The sequence below is a fragment of the Schistocerca piceifrons genome, chromosome 8 (genome assembly GCF_021461385.2).
Source record: "Schistocerca piceifrons isolate TAMUIC-IGC-003096 chromosome 8, iqSchPice1.1, whole genome shotgun sequence".
Lineage (NCBI taxonomy): Eukaryota > Metazoa > Arthropoda > Insecta > Orthoptera > Acrididae > Schistocerca > Schistocerca piceifrons.
In genome coordinates this window covers 355,296,739-355,314,597 of record NC_060145.1, presented here as the reverse complement: position 1 = coordinate 355,314,597, position 17,859 = coordinate 355,296,739, and the positions used below count along the sequence as shown (strand labels likewise).

General features: G+C 38.4%; 1 protein-coding gene across 1 annotated transcript in view; it reads right to left on the bottom strand.

Moving 5' to 3' along the window:
- The window catches only part of LOC124712346 (extracellular serine/threonine protein kinase four-jointed), a 1,321,952-nt gene extending 1,305,495 nt beyond the window's left edge, over window positions 1-16,457 (bottom strand). Inside the window, exon 1 of the mRNA XM_047242642.1 lies at window positions 16,182-16,457. The gene's annotated coding sequence lies outside the window, so the exon portion shown is untranslated. The remainder of the gene's footprint in view (window positions 1-16,181) is intronic.
- Window positions 16,458-17,859: the final 1,402 nt, after the last annotated feature.

Below are 17,859 nucleotides of genomic sequence, written 5' to 3'. Positions count from 1 at the left end.
GAGCCGCGTGGTCTAGGGCGTCTAGCCCTGGTCCGCCCGACTCCCCCCGTTCGAGGTTCGAGTCCTCCCTCGGGCATGTGTGTGTGTTGTGCTTAGCGTAAGTTAGTTTAAATAGTGTAAGTTAGATTAAACAGTGTGTAAGCTTAGGGGCGATGACCTCATCCGTGTGGTCCCATAATACCTTCCCACACATTTCCTAAATTAATTTCCATTTTCTGAATCCATTCAAAACATCAGTAACCGAACTGCATACTTCTATCATTTATTATGCATAAATAGCTTAAACTTGCTTTTTAGTTCTGTTGTAAATTCTCGGGAAACACAGGTACAGAACTCCTGTTAATATTTGTACCTATATTTCATGCAGTCACCACTGCTGCTAGCCGCTTGACGTTCGTGCTTTCATTAGTTCGAAAATAACACTCGACATCTAGTAATATCAACATTGTAGCGAATGTGTTAGGCGTTGCAGTCTACAGTGTTTTAGTGTTTGCGTCTTCGCATACGTAATAACTTTTCTTTAGTTTTGCGACACCTCCCTCGTTATACGTAGGAAATTAAGTCACTCTTCAGCTACGCAGTTAACGAAAGACTGTGGTTATGAAACCTTACAGATGCAGCCAAAGAGCAAAAACTATTTTGAGTTGGTGACTAAATACCAGCCAGTCACATTTATTTTGCTCAACAACATGCTTCTCGGGCTTATACCATAATTTTCAAGTGGATCGGTGGACTGCATTACAGTTTTGTTTGCAGTATGCAACCAGTTGTCTGTTTTGAACTTCGCTTCACTACAGAATAGGTACCATTTGCAACTGGCACAATAGTTATAAATTTGGAGCAATAAGAAAGTATGTACAAGATTTTTCAGTAGAAAGAACACTAAGTGCCCTTTACAGATATACATTTTCATCATAACTGGCACACAAATACGAAATAACAACGTAAATAATAGAAAGATTGTAGATATGTAGAAAAACGGGCCTCGTAAGTCAAGGAACAATACCAATTTATATTTCATCACTGATACAGATAATGTATAAATATTTGTGTTTAAATCTTTAGAAACCTAACGCTTAAAAAGATATCATTATTTTAAAAAATTGATTTGGTATTTTGAGAGTACTAAAAATTGAAGATTTAAACACTTGTAGACATATATGTTAACTGTAATGTAAGTTGTTCATGCTCTCTGACTTACACGGCCCTGTATTCCTAAATACAGTATATACAATCTCTGGACTGTTTATGTTGTTCCGTATTAGTGAAATGAAAAATGATATTCATAATTATGATGAAAATGTATATTTGAGACACTGAGAATCATAAGGGCCCAAAGCACAGAAACGAAGCTATGAAAAAAATAGATGTTTGTGAAAACCAAATTTATAGACAAATCGTGAAGTCATAGATTTGAATGAATTTCTAACCAAGCCGCAGTATCCTGTACTTTCCATGAAAAAAATAATCTACGTACTTTATATTATGAAATGCTAATTAATATTGAAGATTATATTTATTACTAATGTTACTTTAGAAAATTTCCATATGTAGGCTAGAGTGAAGATAGGGTTTTTTTACAGTTGCAGAGTTTGTAATTAATGTAAGACTAGAATCAAAATACAAAGAAAAGATACTAAATGCACCGCACACACAATTATGATATATTACAAAACTTCATCGTCCCCGTCAACATCATTTTCATTACGCACTTCTTGTGGCTTGAGGTTCAGATAAAACTGTTGCCACTCCCCAGATTATGAAGTATTACTGCTACGTACATGATGTAGACACTAAATTATGTTGTAAATCGTAGATAACAATTGAGCAACCTAAGGCACCAAAATTATACTTTGTGCGTCGGGCCCATACGGAAACGAATATCCGAGAAATTGGTGAGGCAGCTTTTCATGGATGTTCATATACACACTGTGAGGGTACAGAAATAGATACAACTGGCTCACGAAAAGATCAACAGATGTCAGGAGCATGCACACGAGTCACAATATGAAAACACATGACGGTATGTTTTAGGTCTTTGTAGTTCTCAGCGCCTCATTTACAACAACCCTCAGAATCATTTCTGCTGGAACATCTTGTTCAGTAGTTGTATTATTGTTTAAAATTTATAATTCCAGAGCCGTGTTACGGATACATGTAAATTATATATTTTTTGTAGTAAAATGAACTTCAAAACAGACAACTGGCTATATCCAACAAACAAGACTGTAATGTAATCCACTGGTCCGCCTGAAAATGGGGGTGTGACCCTCAAACAGCCTCACGGGAGAAAATAAAAGTGATTAACACAGATAACCGTTTTAATTCACCTTCTGCGTCATAAACAGTAGCAGTTTCCAAACAACTGTTCAACATGGGCGACATAAAACTGTTCTTGATGAATTAAAACAAAACAAGAACAATTTAGGAAAGGTGAAAATGTTGATGGATAGAAATACGGAGTGAACCCGAACTCCACCAAAAATTCCCAACGTTGTTCGGGGACATTTTCTGAGCATTTGGTACAAAGGACCCGTGGTCTATGGTGCCTCGTTAGAGAGTAATTGCTGTTAGTTTCATTTCTTATTTGCACTTATCTTTGTATCTGTAATGCGCTGAAAATATCTGCTGACCAGTGCTGATGTTGACTTTAAAAATAATATCGATCGAATACTCAGTCTGTGTGTACATGGTATTAATATTGGCACTGTGAATGTAACTGCTGAGATGTGTTTTTTCAACCGGATATACGTACGTTTTATTCAGTTAAACACTTTCAATGATAGGATTTTATCGCCCCTTTATTGCTTTTAATGCTCATGCGATGTCTGTATGCATGTTTCACTAGAACTTGTCCCTTTCGTAACAGTAATTTAAACGAAAAATAAAAGAAACCGGGAGGCCATAAACGGTGTACACTGAAACACAACGACGCTGGCAATGAAGTGTATACGGCAAAGCCACATTTTTTGGGCAGCCAGTATCCCAGACCGTAGGCAACCGCGGGGCAGAAGTGAACGAAGGAAAGGACTGTTTTTCCGCTGTCTTATATAGTCGAAACTTGGCAGGATTGAAAAAGGTTTATAATAATGGTACATCTATTTTGGCTAAGGTGCCGAGATTCTATAGTATGCGAGAAAGTGGTGGTCGACGTTTCGACGACATTTCACGAGTCGTCTCACGTAATGTGTATGAAATTGAATGGGTAGGAGCACACCTTCGAATTTTTGATCTCCGTGTTCAGAGACAATATTTTTTGTTACATTGTGGAATACAGTGGAACTATTGGCAAAGTAAATAAGCATTTCAAATATTATTAAAAATAGCTTTTATCATCACAATTTACACGGATTAACGTCTTCGAGAAAACTGTTACTAACAGCGTTCGTTTGTCTTTAACAAGTCAGTGGCAGAATTGGTTCTCGAGTCCATGACTTCATCTATTAATGGCACGGCAGCAGAATGTGTACGCAACAGACACAAAATCGGCAAGGCGTACAAAAGACACCTGTCATCAGTTTTTGGACAAATCTTTGCGACCTTCGGTAAAAAGTAAGCCGTTTTCCTACATTAACTTGTGGGGTACACAAAGCGATCACTCCTTATACACTACGTTTCAGTAAATGTAACTGCGCCGAAGTATACGTTTTTATGTTAGCCCTGACACGTGTACCTTTGCGGACAGGTGAAGAATGGCATCCGCCCACTACAAAAGTGCCCTATTTTCATCGCGCTGCGAAGGAAAATCACGAGTAAAACTGAGGCAATTAAAATACACGGTTTGATCCAATATCATTACATGCTGAAAATTTCGAAAAATTGCTTCGATATGCGTAGTTTTCTGCGAAGTTATCGCCAGATCGTGAGGTTTTCCTAATTATATTCGCACTAAAATATGTGACTGTGGCATCTGTTGCTTAGCATGTTGCTCATGGTGCTCCGAATTTTTGCAATTTGAATATTTTTTGTGATAGTTATCACTATTGGGAACGTACTGGTTCTCCTGAGCATAAAAGCAAAAATCAAAGTAAACACAGAAAACAAGAGTTTATATGTTATCAATTTTCATTTAGCGTTAATTATATAATATTATATAATATCCGGGATGATTTAATATATTTTCAATACGATTTAAAATGCTCACTTATTTTTTCAACAATTCTAGAGGGTTTCACAAAATCACAAAAAAATTATGTCACATCCTCCCGCCACAACAAATGAGAAAAAGCGCAAAAATTCGAAGCTGTGCTACTAGCCACTTTAGTTAGCGTGGATACACGCTGCACGAGCGGACTCATAATCTATTACAGCCAGAAATAGGTGTTGCTTTATTTCCCTTCTTTCATCGTAGCAAGTTTCAGCTGTATTAGAGAGCGACCTATGATGGGTTCCCTTGTCAGTTGCCTATTGTACTTGTTGCTGACAGCGGTAATGTCCTCTTTACTCTATAACCTCAACACTGCAAGTACTGCTGTATGTTCACCGCACCTGAAGATGACGTGAAAATTTCACAACGATATCCGACGTCTCGCCAGAGGACATTATTTACAACTAGGCCGTCGGGAAAGCCTCAAGCAAATAGTAATTGCATTATTACTCTGTAATAAGCCACACGGGATCACGGGACCCTTATACCAAAATACTCAGAAAAAATCCTTGAACAAATCCCGAAATTTTGTTGGACTGTTTCGGGTTCGCACTGTGCATCTGATTTATCTGACTACCTAATCAATGGTGAAAATAGTTTGAAAACTAACACATGGACCAGCAGAGGGTTTGTCATTCTGGGATGGGTATATGCGTACTGTGTGACACTAAGGTGACGGAGGATCTCTATTGATTCCTGGCCAAGGTTAATGCTATGAAAGGGGAGAAGGCCTGATCAGAGGAAGGGAAGGGGGAGCTCTGGTGCATTTGGTGAGTGGGTAGGGAGTGGGACGGATCTCGTGTGAGCTGGTTGGAGATTGACAGGTGATGTGGAGGATTTATTGGTCTAGGCTATGATATCTAGTGATGAGGGGAAGATGGTGGGATTTTGGGTTCTACGACGTGTGTCACGCTTTCAGGTGTTGGATGTTGTGAGGTGGGGAGGGGGTGTCAGGATATTAAAATATTCGTGTAGGGTAAGCAGATTTGAAATGAAGTGCACTGGGGATGGATATGAATCAGCTGACTAGAGTGCTCTTGAAAGATAAGAGCGATGTCGAAAACATATGAAAACAGAATCGTATTTGTTTTGGTTAACTGTACATTTCACGCAGTAGCTATTTAAATTACACCCTCCGCAACAATACAAAGCTGCTTTTTGCGTACTGCAACACTGCGTTCGCCTTAACGAAAGTAAAATAAAATAAAAATGTAAAAATAAAAGAAATTCTGCAGTATATCTGCAGAAATTACTCTCTTTCTGTCCTACAAAACATCATAGATTTAAAATACCTCTTCTCTTGGTTTTTGTATAAACTGGAACATTATCATATTACCTGATGAATTTCGTCTCTTCTTCAAGAGAGCTCTGGTTGAAAATCTCACATTAATACTGCACTTCAGATAGTTAAAAATTCATAAGCGACAAATAGCCCACTTTCGTTTAAATTCATAGCGTCTGTAAATGATTTTTTGGCTGTCTGATATCAACCACAGCGTTCGGCAAAAGCTCTGGCGTGTTTCTACGCCACCTTACAAGGAGGTATTAAAGTCGTAACATAGGGTCAGAAGGTGTAAATTTCTGTCCAATCGTCCTGATGAATCCCGATCCGTCACAAATTATCAACAGTGAAGATTTTCGTTACCACCTCACGCTTTATAATTTCCATTTCATAGCAAGAACTCCTCAAGCAACTGTATTTTGAATCAATTTTGTGAATGCGGTTTATTGGCATTGTCACTTCATCAGATGCATATTCGAGATAAACGAAGATTGTCATTGAACCCCTATACATCAAACTAATGCCAGAACCATAAACACCTAATTTACGAGAATAGATAAAAACAAAAGTGTACTTACAAACATTAAAACACAGTAAACAACATGTTGGGCAGTATAGCACGCACAATCTTCCTAGTTAAAACCATAATGTCCGTAGAGGAGAATCTTTATTCATCGAGTATCCGCTCTATGGACACTATGGCTTTAACTATGAACTCTGGGCGTTCATTATTCTCTGTCGTCTTTTTTACCATGTTTTAATGTTTGGAAGTACCCCTGTATTTTATCTTTTCTTAAGTAGGTGCTTGTGGTCCTGGTATTACTTTAGTGTGTAGGGGTTCAATCATTATTATTGTTGTTTAGGTATGCACCTGATAACATGGCTATAAGCCACGAAATCGGTAGTGATTTAATATAATCGGTTCGAGATACAATTGTCTGAGAATTCCCTGCTATAAAATATACTATCACAGCTGCGGGTGTCCTGACCATAGCGTCATTTGTTTTATAATTTGCTTATAGAGACAAGTACAACGTGTATTTGTCTCAAGAGGACGTCCTGAGTAACAGTTAAATGCCGAGTTAAAGACAACACACTACAGAAGTGAATGTGCCTCTGAAAGTGGATAGCCAGAAAGCAGTAGAAAAGAGCTCGAGAAAGTTTATTGATTCTGTAAATACAGAAGCTGGTTGGTAATCGCATGATAGTAAATAAGACATCAGCAGAAAAATAGCATTGAGCCACATTTCTAAACATAGTGCTTATGAAAAAGTTACGGATTAACGGTTGTAGCTGACATATGCACATATATCATCAGTGAACACAGAAATTCAGTTACTAGCGTGGTTAGCAAATGCCACGAGTATAATTGAAATGTAACAGGTCTCAAGATGGTTCCCTGGTTGGTACTAGAGTTTTCTTGTCTGGTGCTTAATTTTAGCTTTCCTTCTGACATTGTCTTTCGCGTAACACGTGATAGCTTCATTCGGTTTTCACGTTAAACTGTAGACAGACAAATAATAGGCTGCTTGAGCCGACTCATACGTCGGACAATGAAAGGACATAGCGTTTACAGTAAGAGCCTATTCAGTAAACTAACGCCTACCACCTTATAATTGTTTTTCTGTTTGAACAATAAAACTAAACTCCGCCCGGACAGGCCATGAAGGCTCAACGGTACCGACCGGCCGCCGTGTCACCTTCAGCCCATGGCAAATTTGCCACATTCACTCCATGCGTAATGCCAATTCTCTAATGTACTCGAGTTATTAAAAGGCGAGTGACAATATGGATAGCATTTCACGATCATAAAAGTGCATAGTGCAGTAGCTAATTTGTGTGTGCATGATGTCAGTCGTTAATTTCGAGTAACACGCATGAGAATACTAAGACCATTAAATGATGGTGGTCATAAACCGAAGCATACACTATAGTAAATAAAGGTATATAACTTTTATTTACCACACAAAACAAAAATATAAGCAAAATTTTCTTATTTCGGTTCATTGACGATTAGTCACAAGGCTTACGCACAGCATAATGCATCTACTGGATGCAAATCAAACTGTATACACAAATATTGTTTCAAAATCTTATTAAGTAAAACAGAGTTTAAAAAATAAAAGCTTTTTCATTGTCTGTGTGATAGAAACGTCTACATATGTTGCAGACCATCAGAAAAGAAGTGTTTGTTTCTTGATATTAAGCCACGTTACATGTGTGTTAACTTTTAATCAGTTTACTCGCGTAATTTTCAATAAGGCTTTAAACTGCATTATGTAGATCATAGTCTCAAGATGATTTTAAGATATTTCTAAAGCTTAAAGACGTCTAGTAGAAGGTGCTTCATATAGAATGGGAAAAATACATGGTTGTTTAAGAAGATCTGTTTCCCATTTGTCTGTAAGTGAAGATGCAACTGGATTAGGTGTTGGGAAAATTATTGACTATATCGCCTACTATCGCTTATCAAAAGCCTTACACGAGTTTTGTGAGTTTTTATGATTTCCTAAGCCAGAATGTTTTGAACTATTATTTAATTATCTATTTACACTAGGCACTTGCACGAGTGTTAACTTGGTAATAGTTCTGCGAAGACTCCCGGCACTACCATTTGATTAACTTTGCTGCTCTTTTCGATTCCTTATAGTAGCTTACCTAATGATATTTTATTATTATTATATTTATTTTTACAAGTGAGAAACATAACACTTTCAATAAAAACATATTCTGACATATTTGCAGCTAGTCGGTGAGCTTTTAACGTTTGAAGTAAAGCATACACTTTACTCCTCGAATTGCGGAAATGGAATGTTTACCTGTGTGTCTGGCCCTACAGAAATATGTTTAAAAGTTGCTAATAATAATTGCATATGTGTTTTTAACAAAGGTACATTTTTGTATGTATCTACAGTCCACTGCAAAAATACTTTGTGACGGTCTTTTATTTCAACAAGAACTGCAGTGTTTTCACTACCCACCTGTCCGTCATCCTCCACCCCAACTTCATCCAGCAAAATACCATTTTATTTGATTCTCATGGTCTTCATCTCACCATCACAATATTATATCCTCTACACCCTCACCGTTTCATTAATCCGTTTCAGGATACGGATGTTTGGATGCATAGTAACAGGAATTACACTCAGACAAAATACGAATTTACTTGTTGGTCCATCGACCTGTTGATTCTGTCTCGGTGGAGAATGCTTGGAATTTACATCACACTGTTTAACGGTAGGCTGTAACATATAAGTTTTAATTTTCATATATAGTCTTTAAGAGCACTTTAAAACCATTAAAATCAAGAAGATGAACTTAATACACAAAAAATTATTGGTAAAATGAGATATCGTACCAGAATTGTACAACAAACGATTCCTGAAATTTATAAGCGTTGTTTGAAGGTGTGTGTTTGTTATGTAATCAATATAAAACTAAATACGTCAAAATTATTACAACTAATACGGCACTCAACGTGTACAAATAATGCGATTCAGAAATCAACTACGACGGTGCATAAAGCTTGGACAGTGCTCAAACCTTCGGTATTCTTTTCACATACTGAACGCACGACTATATTAATAATTACTGTACAAACAGAAACGTCAACACCGAGCGCGAAATTTGGGATTCACTTGTTTCACGGTCCTGGTTACCATATCACATCCTCTAGCAGTCAGTTTTCGGTTCGCAACTGCAACAACAGCGTTTTCAGATGGCATTAAAAAGTTTGCCGTGTGACACAAACATTCCGTCGCCTACAGAGTAACCTAGCACTGACTGCGAGACGAGGATCCTAATGCTGACGTCTCAGCACATAAACTATCTGTTTAGACTGGTTGATAACAACGTACTATACTTATAGAGGAAAAGCTGCAACTATTCAGAGAAACAAGGCAGCGAAAGGCCGCGTATATGCGGAAAAACTTCCTCATTGTCATTCAGGAAAACATGAACTTCGCTCCATTTAGCAGTTTGTATCCAGTTCCACGAGAACTGAAGTAGTGCAAAGACAAATCACGTATTTTAATCTCAAGTCGAAGGTTTTTGTGTTGGTAAGCTATTTCAGTTCTTTCCAGCCTTAACATATTCCTCTTAGATGGTGTGTCATCGAATGAAACGCCAGACGTACTGTTTTTGTTGTGAGGTATCAGTACTTTGAACCGATGCACACTTTCTGATCTGAGGGGTTCCCACTCCTACATCACACCACTTCCTGCAAATGTCGTGGCATTTCCTAAAAGCAACCCATAATGATATAACAATGCTAAATTGAAGTTGTAGGGTAATAAATAAGTGAAGTGCTTAAGATACGTATAAAATAACTTCTTCCAGACAAAATATTACATTACGAACTGCTGTGTTTAATCTCTCACAGTGTAATTGAATGTAAAGTATAGCAAATACATTTAGTGGCGAATCTTCCGTAACTACGTAATAATAAAATGGTGTGGATTGGTGTTTTACAAAAGATTTGTGGCATTAAACAACTACAGGCCCAAGGACTGAGTCGCTCTACTCTATTTACACTCTATAACATGAATTTACTATGGAACAGAAACTTGAAAATCTGATTTTGGCCTAGGAAGAAAGTCATTATCATTACAGTGGCTTGTGAATAAGCATAAACTATGAATGCATTGTACAAATGTTACATCCAGTAACGAAAATTAGTGTTAAGTATCGCTAGTAACAAATTATACAGTACGAAGCGTGGTTATGGTTGACGTCAGATCTGAATATGCTACACCTATTTTTTTCAGATAATTTTTATCGTTATGTAATAGTAAACAACAAAGCAAATACTTTTCATTTTACTCTAACTTAAATAACATTTATTTCCTTTCTATATAATTAGCCTTTACTTTTCCGCATCTTCATGGATGCGTGGGGGAGAACTGAAATATCAACTGATAGTCAAATAGGCACCCCCATCCCCACAAGATACATGTTAACAAAATTAAATAAAACGGTGAGGAAACCAATTTGGTACAAATTCTAAACAGTCTCTGGCTTTTATCATATACATCAAAGATTCTAGATCTTACTCGAAACGACATTATTATACTCCTCTCATGATTCATTTTTCATTTAGTTATGTCTGAATTTGAGTTTCATGCAACGTCCTAATACGTGTTCAGCTTCTGTAGGATATTTTGTCGTATCTGAAAATTTATGTGTTTGCAATAGAAATCATTATTTGGAATAAGGACTTACAAAACTGGATGTTTGTTTGTAATTAACGATGGGTTTCTGCTGAAAAAAAGTAAAGCACTGACCATACTAGAAATGGTTTGATGTTCCATCGCTAGTTAGCCCTATGAAACTTTTTCTTCCTGGAAGATGTAGTCAGACTAACCTGTGACAACACCATATGTATATGAAATACGTCAGGCTGTGATTTGGATTCCACGTTAAACTTTAGATTCCCTTGCAAAAAACTAGATGTCAAAATATATGTACAGGGAAAGCAATAGTTTACTGCTAACTACGGGACGACCATCACTGGCAAAGAACAAGCGTTCGAATCATCCTTCATGTTCACCAGTGGCTATTTTTATCAGTAAAACGCGTCAGGCTTTAAATTTAACGGTTTCGGGCTCTATCTTTAAAATATTCTATGACTTTAATTTCCACTTATTGCTTCTTTACACACGGGAAGTGATTTGTATAGGTAAAAAAGGGCAAATTCCACTCTCTGGTTCGAAGTCCACGTTAAAATGAAGGCCCTCGCTACAACAGACAGGGAAAGCCAGTTTAGGTATTAGAGGATGTCAAGGGTGTGCCATCTCCAATAGCATCATGCCTAGTGAAGCAACAGGGTCCCCAAACCATCGATCGAGTGAGGAACAGCTTTGTCTTAATGGAAATCTCTGCTTGTTTTATGAAAAAAGCTGTAAATTTTTTGTCATCAAATGATTTATCAGTATCATTGACGCATACCACTGACAAAACTGCAACCATCAAGACAGATAGGCCTCAAAATTGTGAAGCTGCTAGTTGTGCCCTCCACACAAATGTAAAAACGAAGCTGTGGCTAAGTGGAGCATGCTATTCATCAATAAGAACAATCTTTAGCGCCCTTAGTAAAGGCTGTATTGCTTGACCGCCTTCGGTAAAAAAAGAAAAAAAAAGTCTACGGAAGGTTCTGCCAGGGATAAGCCAAAATTTTGTGGCATAATTTATTGTATAAGATTCTTTTATTGCAGGAAAATTATTGGTAGGACTAGGTAGATCTTTGCTTACAAGGTAAACGCCTGTAATCTATTGTATAAATTATCATCGTGTACGAAGTTATCACTATGACGAAAACAGTGTCTCCAACTACAGATCAAAACCGTAAAAAGCAAAAATGCAGTTTTTGGGTCAAAGACAACGTAAAGAGGCTGTGTACACATGATTACACTAACAAAACAGGGATACCGCTTTTGTAGGAAAGGGACCTAAAAAGCCACTGCATTAGCCTGTCCTGGCTTACACGTACATTTACTAGGTTCAAGGAGTAACAAGCATTTCTACCTACTCTCCATAATTTTACTTATTCGTCGTTTCCAAGACAGTAAAAAGGTACAATAAAATTAAAAATCTCTGACTGCACGAACATTCTAAAATAAGTTCACTCTGAAGTTAGTTTGGTGTGTACAGGAACCATCTAACCTTTACACTACTAAATCTACAGTTATTGCACTAAGGCCTGCAAACACAGTAACTACTTTGTAGAATTTTTTGGCCTACACAATACAAATTTGATTTCTCTCCATGCCTATGATACAAGGCATTGCCAATATTCTGAGCGGTTACTGTACCAATATTATGATCGATTACCGTACTTTTTAAAGTGGCTAAGAACTATCGGAAAAACAATGGAAGGAAACAAATATGAATGTTATTTGCTCTTATCAGTTCCGTTTGGCAAAATTCCGACACATCAGAAACTTTCCTCTCTTTTATCGAGTATAATAAATTGATTATCTTCAGAAAATGTACTTCGAGAGCCTTATGTTCAAGCATTAACTCCTTTACAAAATACTTAGTAATCTCAGCAACGAACGGCAGGTGAGAGAGCAAGTTACCAGATTCATAAATTCTAATATTTTCTTTCATTTATTACTTCAGAAAGAATAAACTGGGTTGAAAATACCTTTTAACAACACGTCTGTGCACCAAAGGAACTGCTGGCCCTCATACGATAGATTACTAAAGGTGTGGAATTTGGCAAGTTATTTCTCTTCGGCAAATATCGCTAATTGCCTCTGTCATTTTCTGTACTGTATAAAACCTGAAAGACGGCTATAGGTGACAGGAGTTCTCATAAACTGGAGGATAAGTTTTGATTCCTTAGCTCCTCCAGTTCGTGAATCGATTTGTTAGGCTACTGCTGAGTGCACAATGACGATCAATTTCTCTTTATATTTACAGCAGACTGCGTACTGCGATGTAAGAATGTGGTCTCATGGAAAGTATTCTTTGTTCGTCCAAGAGGTTCGTTCATCGCTTTAGCAAGCATGCAAGACTGATGTCCTGCTTTCGTTGTCATCTGTTTCAGACCAAAAGAATGTTTATCTTTTGTCAATAAAATGTATTTTTACTTGTAGCAATCACATAACTTAAAACAACGTAGATTGTTGGGCGTTATTTATTTGAATAAGTGTTGTGAAATGAAGGTGAGCAATTAATGTAAGTCAGGGTAACAATATGAACGAATTAAACAACCAAAGTTGCTACGTGACGTTTCGACACTGCGCTTCATATGCCTTCTGATGTAATTCAGTGACAAAACAAAAGTTGCGTTACTGTTTTGTGCATTTTGTATTTATTTCTGTGTAGTTCTCCGACGTCCAAATTGGCTTTGGAGGTGCCCTCTTGTTCGCTTATGCAATGAAAAGAAAAGAAACGTTTGTACGCTGGAGTATTTTTTAGGCCTAACGGATTCTGTGAATCCACCTCCTTGCAAAACTGAAAGACAAACATATCCAGTGTACACACGACTGAGAAGCAAACTTCTTCGCGAGTACGTGTTAGAGTACTATTCAAAAAATATGCATCACTGCGCAACAGACCTTTTCAATAACTTTCCACGATAGCTGAAATCTGTTAATGGCAATACGTAGCTTCACAAACCCAAAGCGAAGCGTTTCCTCTTGCTGATAATGTATCAGCACTCCTTAATTTTGTTATGGAACTATATTCTACCCAGGCGATTTAATTACGGGAAGTAATTATGGTAAGAGTACTGTTGCACGTTAACCAGGCCGTTGGATTTCCAGTACTTATCCTCGACCACTTCAAACGAAATTCCGGCTGGTTTCTACTGATCGTTCATGGCCCATCATTATGTTTCGTAAATTAAAGTAAATTTGTACGGGTGTTTATTTACTTTGTTGTTTCAGTTTAAGGATTTGATAAATCAATTGTTCATCACTGTCATTTGTCTTTACTTTGAAATGTAATGAATTTTTATAGTTGTTGTTTCATGATTTTGTGTCATTGACGCTAAGATATGAAACAAGGATTAAACAAGGAAAATAAATTGTTGTGACCTCCACTTTGTTCATATTCTGCAATACATTACCAAGGATTTTATAACAAATGTATTTTTTTTTTTTTTTTTTTTTTTTTTACAATTTTATATCTGTCCTCGTTTCGTGTCCATAAAGGTTTTGCGTATAATACTGGCACCTGCAGAACACGGTGATAGCTATTTCAGAATATTTTCGCCAGTAGAAAAATCATATTATTGGTTACTATTCTCGTTCATTCAGACGAAAATAATAATAATAATTATTATTATTTTTATCATTTACATTCAGTGCTATGACTCTTGCATGTTTTATTACTGTGTCACAAAGCGCTTAATTTACCGTCGGCTATAGTTCGCTTCCGTGTGCCCAATTTTACATTGGAGGCGGTAAGAGGCAACAGATGATTCCTCCACGATGAGTTCTCGAAAGCAGATTGTTCATCTCGGGGTGCAGGATCGCGTATTTGTTCTGTGTATTCCATTTGATTATAGGATTAACGATATATTTCGAACAAGCTTTGGCAATTGATCTTTATATTTGTCTTCATGTACGACTCCTAATAGCACGTGTCTGATCATAATTGTATGGGGAGTTGAAAGGAAAACATTCTAAGTGACATTTCTTCACAGAACGCATTTACACTACTGTTATGTTCTGGATACTGTGCTGCATGGCCATAGATTTGACACACGTGTCAAACTGTTGAGAAATATTTCAAACACGCGTTAGTAGATGGCGCATGGTCTTAGTGTCAAGCTGTGCTTCTCTCCCAAAATTTAAAACATATTGGAGTGGCTTTTGTTGGCCACAGTTCTAATAGTTGGAAACCTAATCCTTTATTTCTGTACTTGTGCTGTCACAAATGAAACGTAGGGCCTCAGTAAAAGTGACATTTGGAGCAAAAACTTTCTTCTTGCTATTTTCTCGAAAACTAACGTTTTTGAGAACGTGGCTGTGTACGAAATACAAGCTCATTCTTGCAAAGAAGAAGACAGCAACTATCTATTGTTAATAAGTCTGTCTACTGACACGAATAGCGCCTTTGCCGGTTACAGGTTCATCTTCAGACGTCTGTTCACGTTTGTTATTGTTTATATGAGTTGTTGAAGAGAACTGTCAACTAATGTAAACAGCAACATAGATGAACACTTGTCTAAAGAGGAATCTGTCGGTTCGAAACCGGGAACGCCGCTCTTTGCGTAAATACGTAGCATTCTTAACAGTGGCTGGATGCTGTTTTCTTGTTTGCAAGAATCAACTTGTATAAACTTTCTTATTGTTGCTTCGAACGTCCTCAGTAAACTATGTATTTTGTAATCTGTCTCACTATTTTTTGCGGTGAACAGCATAATTCTGTGGTATTAGAATACCTTCTTAAATTTTTGGATACATATCAGTTATGTACACTACATACAATATCTACAATAGATATATTGTTTATTCATTCTCCTGGCAAATATCAGATTTGGCACTTTTGGGCGTTTTCCATTTCCATTTTTCATACGTACAATCGGAAGTGAGCGTTACATACAAATTGACGCACAGCTGTGAATAAAACATTTTATTCAAAGAATATACAGCCTCAGCGGAATCACGACTGATTTTAATGGAAGTAAAAACGTGCAGGTGATCGCTTACAGAGCAAGAACGACAAAAAGAAAAGTCGGGAAATCAGTCGCGGAGCTGTAGTGATATTCGATACGCTACCTTGCGGTCACGGCTGACACTGCACGAGTTATTCGCCCGTGAGGTAAACAAATGTAGCGGCTTGTCCTCCCAGCCACTGAGGGAGCGCGTGTACGCGCGCGCACACACACACACACACACACACACACACACACACACACACACACACAATTTCTACTGCAATGGTGCTTATAACTAATATAGGTGTTCTTCGGATGGTTGTAAGGCGTAGTGAAGAAACGATTACTTGCTCGATGACTTAAAAATCTCAGTAATATTTAATTCACACACTTCATCGATACCAGGATTGTGGGAAGGAGCATTTGGTGCGGATACAATGTGTAGACTGGTTTCAGGGTCAAGTCGTTTTGATACATGGAAGTTATAAGCCAACTTTTCGCATGTACAGGGTAACAACAAGAATAATGACTTTTCTTTTGAGGAGGAGCATTGGAAGCGACGCTATAGGATGCTGCAGAGAATATCATAGCTGTAGTGGAGAGTAGTTTCTACGCTAGAAATGCTGTGAAACTTCAGTTACTTGAGTTGTTTGTGACTGGTGCGAGGTGTGTGCTAAGCGACGGCGCGGCCGATGTTGGAGGTGGGCACAGTTGGTGCTCGCGGAGCGCTCCACCCTCAGCTGGGCGAAGAGAGCGCAGGCTGCAGAGTAACGGCACACCAGCTGGAAGGCACTGAACTGTCCGTCTCTCACACCGCGACTTGGACTGCTACGAGCAACCTCAACCGGCTGCGGCGGACGATCCAACCGCACTGGCTACACGCAACAGGCGCGCAGACCACGCCAAATCGCCGCCGCGGCCGTTACTTCTTTCACTGCCTCTGCGGCCGACCACAGCGCTCCCAGCGGGCGCCGCTGCAGTCGCCGGCCACAACAGTTTCCGTGGCGGCTCACAGCGGCAGGTGAAGTAACTACCTGCCCGCAGCTTCCCGGCTACTTTTTAGTATCTTTTTGCCCCCCGCCGTCGTTTCGTAAAATTAAGTCCTCTTTGAAATTACAGTCGTTGATATGAACATAAACAACGTATAAAACATAATGAGAAGCTGCGGAGAACAGGGAGTCGGTGTCTCACGGGAAGGAGCAGTGGAATTAACACCCTTGCCACTAATTGGGGCAGTCCTCTCCCTCAGTATAGAAATGTGACAGCCTATTCTCGAGACATCGCTCTGGCTTTGTCTTTTTTTCCCTTTAACCACTGTCTTCTGAATTCTATCTTTTTCCACACGTTTAAGGTTTTGCCTTCATTTCTCCCTATATTCTCCCACTTTATCGTTTACATTAAATATCTACGTCTACGTCTGCATCTACATCTACATCTACATGGATACTCTACAAATCACATTTAAGTGCCTGGCAGAGAGTTCATCGAACCACTTCACAATTCTCTACTATTCCAATCTCGTATAGGGCGCGGAAATAACGAACACCTATATCTTTCCGTACGAGCTCTGATTTCCCTTATTTTATCGTGGTGATCGTTCCTCCCTATGTAGGTCGGTGTCAACAAAATATTTTCGGATTCGGAGGAGAAAGTTTGTGATTGGAATTTTGTGAGAAGATTCCATCGCAACGAAAAACGCCTCTCTTTTAATGATGCCCAGCCCAAATCCTGTATCATTTCTGGGACACTCTCTCCCATATTTCGCGATGATACAAAACGTGCTGCCCTTCTTTGAACTTTTTCGATGTTCTCCGTCAGTCCTATCTGGTAAGGATCCTTCACCGCGCAGCAGTATTCTAAAAGAGGACGAACAAGCCTAGTGTAGGCAGTCTCCTTAGTACGTCTGTTACATTTTCTAAGTGTCCTGCCAATAAAACGCAGTCTTTGGTTAACCTTCCCCAAAACATTTTCTGTGTGTTCCTTCCAATTACGTTGTTCGTAATTGTAATTCCTAGCTATTTAGTTGAATTTACGGCCTTTTGATTAGACTGATTTATCATGTAACCGAAGTTTAACGAATTCCTTTCAGCACTCATGTGGATGACCTCACACTTATCGTTATTTGGGATCAACGGCCAATTTTCGCATAATTCAAATATCTTTTCTAAATCGTTTTGCAATTTGTTTTGATCTACTAATGACTTTATTAGTCGATCAACGACAGCGTAGCCGGCCGCGGTGGTCTCGCGGTTCTAGGCGCGCAGTCCGGAACCGTGTGACTGCTACGGTCGCAGGTTCGAATCCTGCCTCGGGCATGGA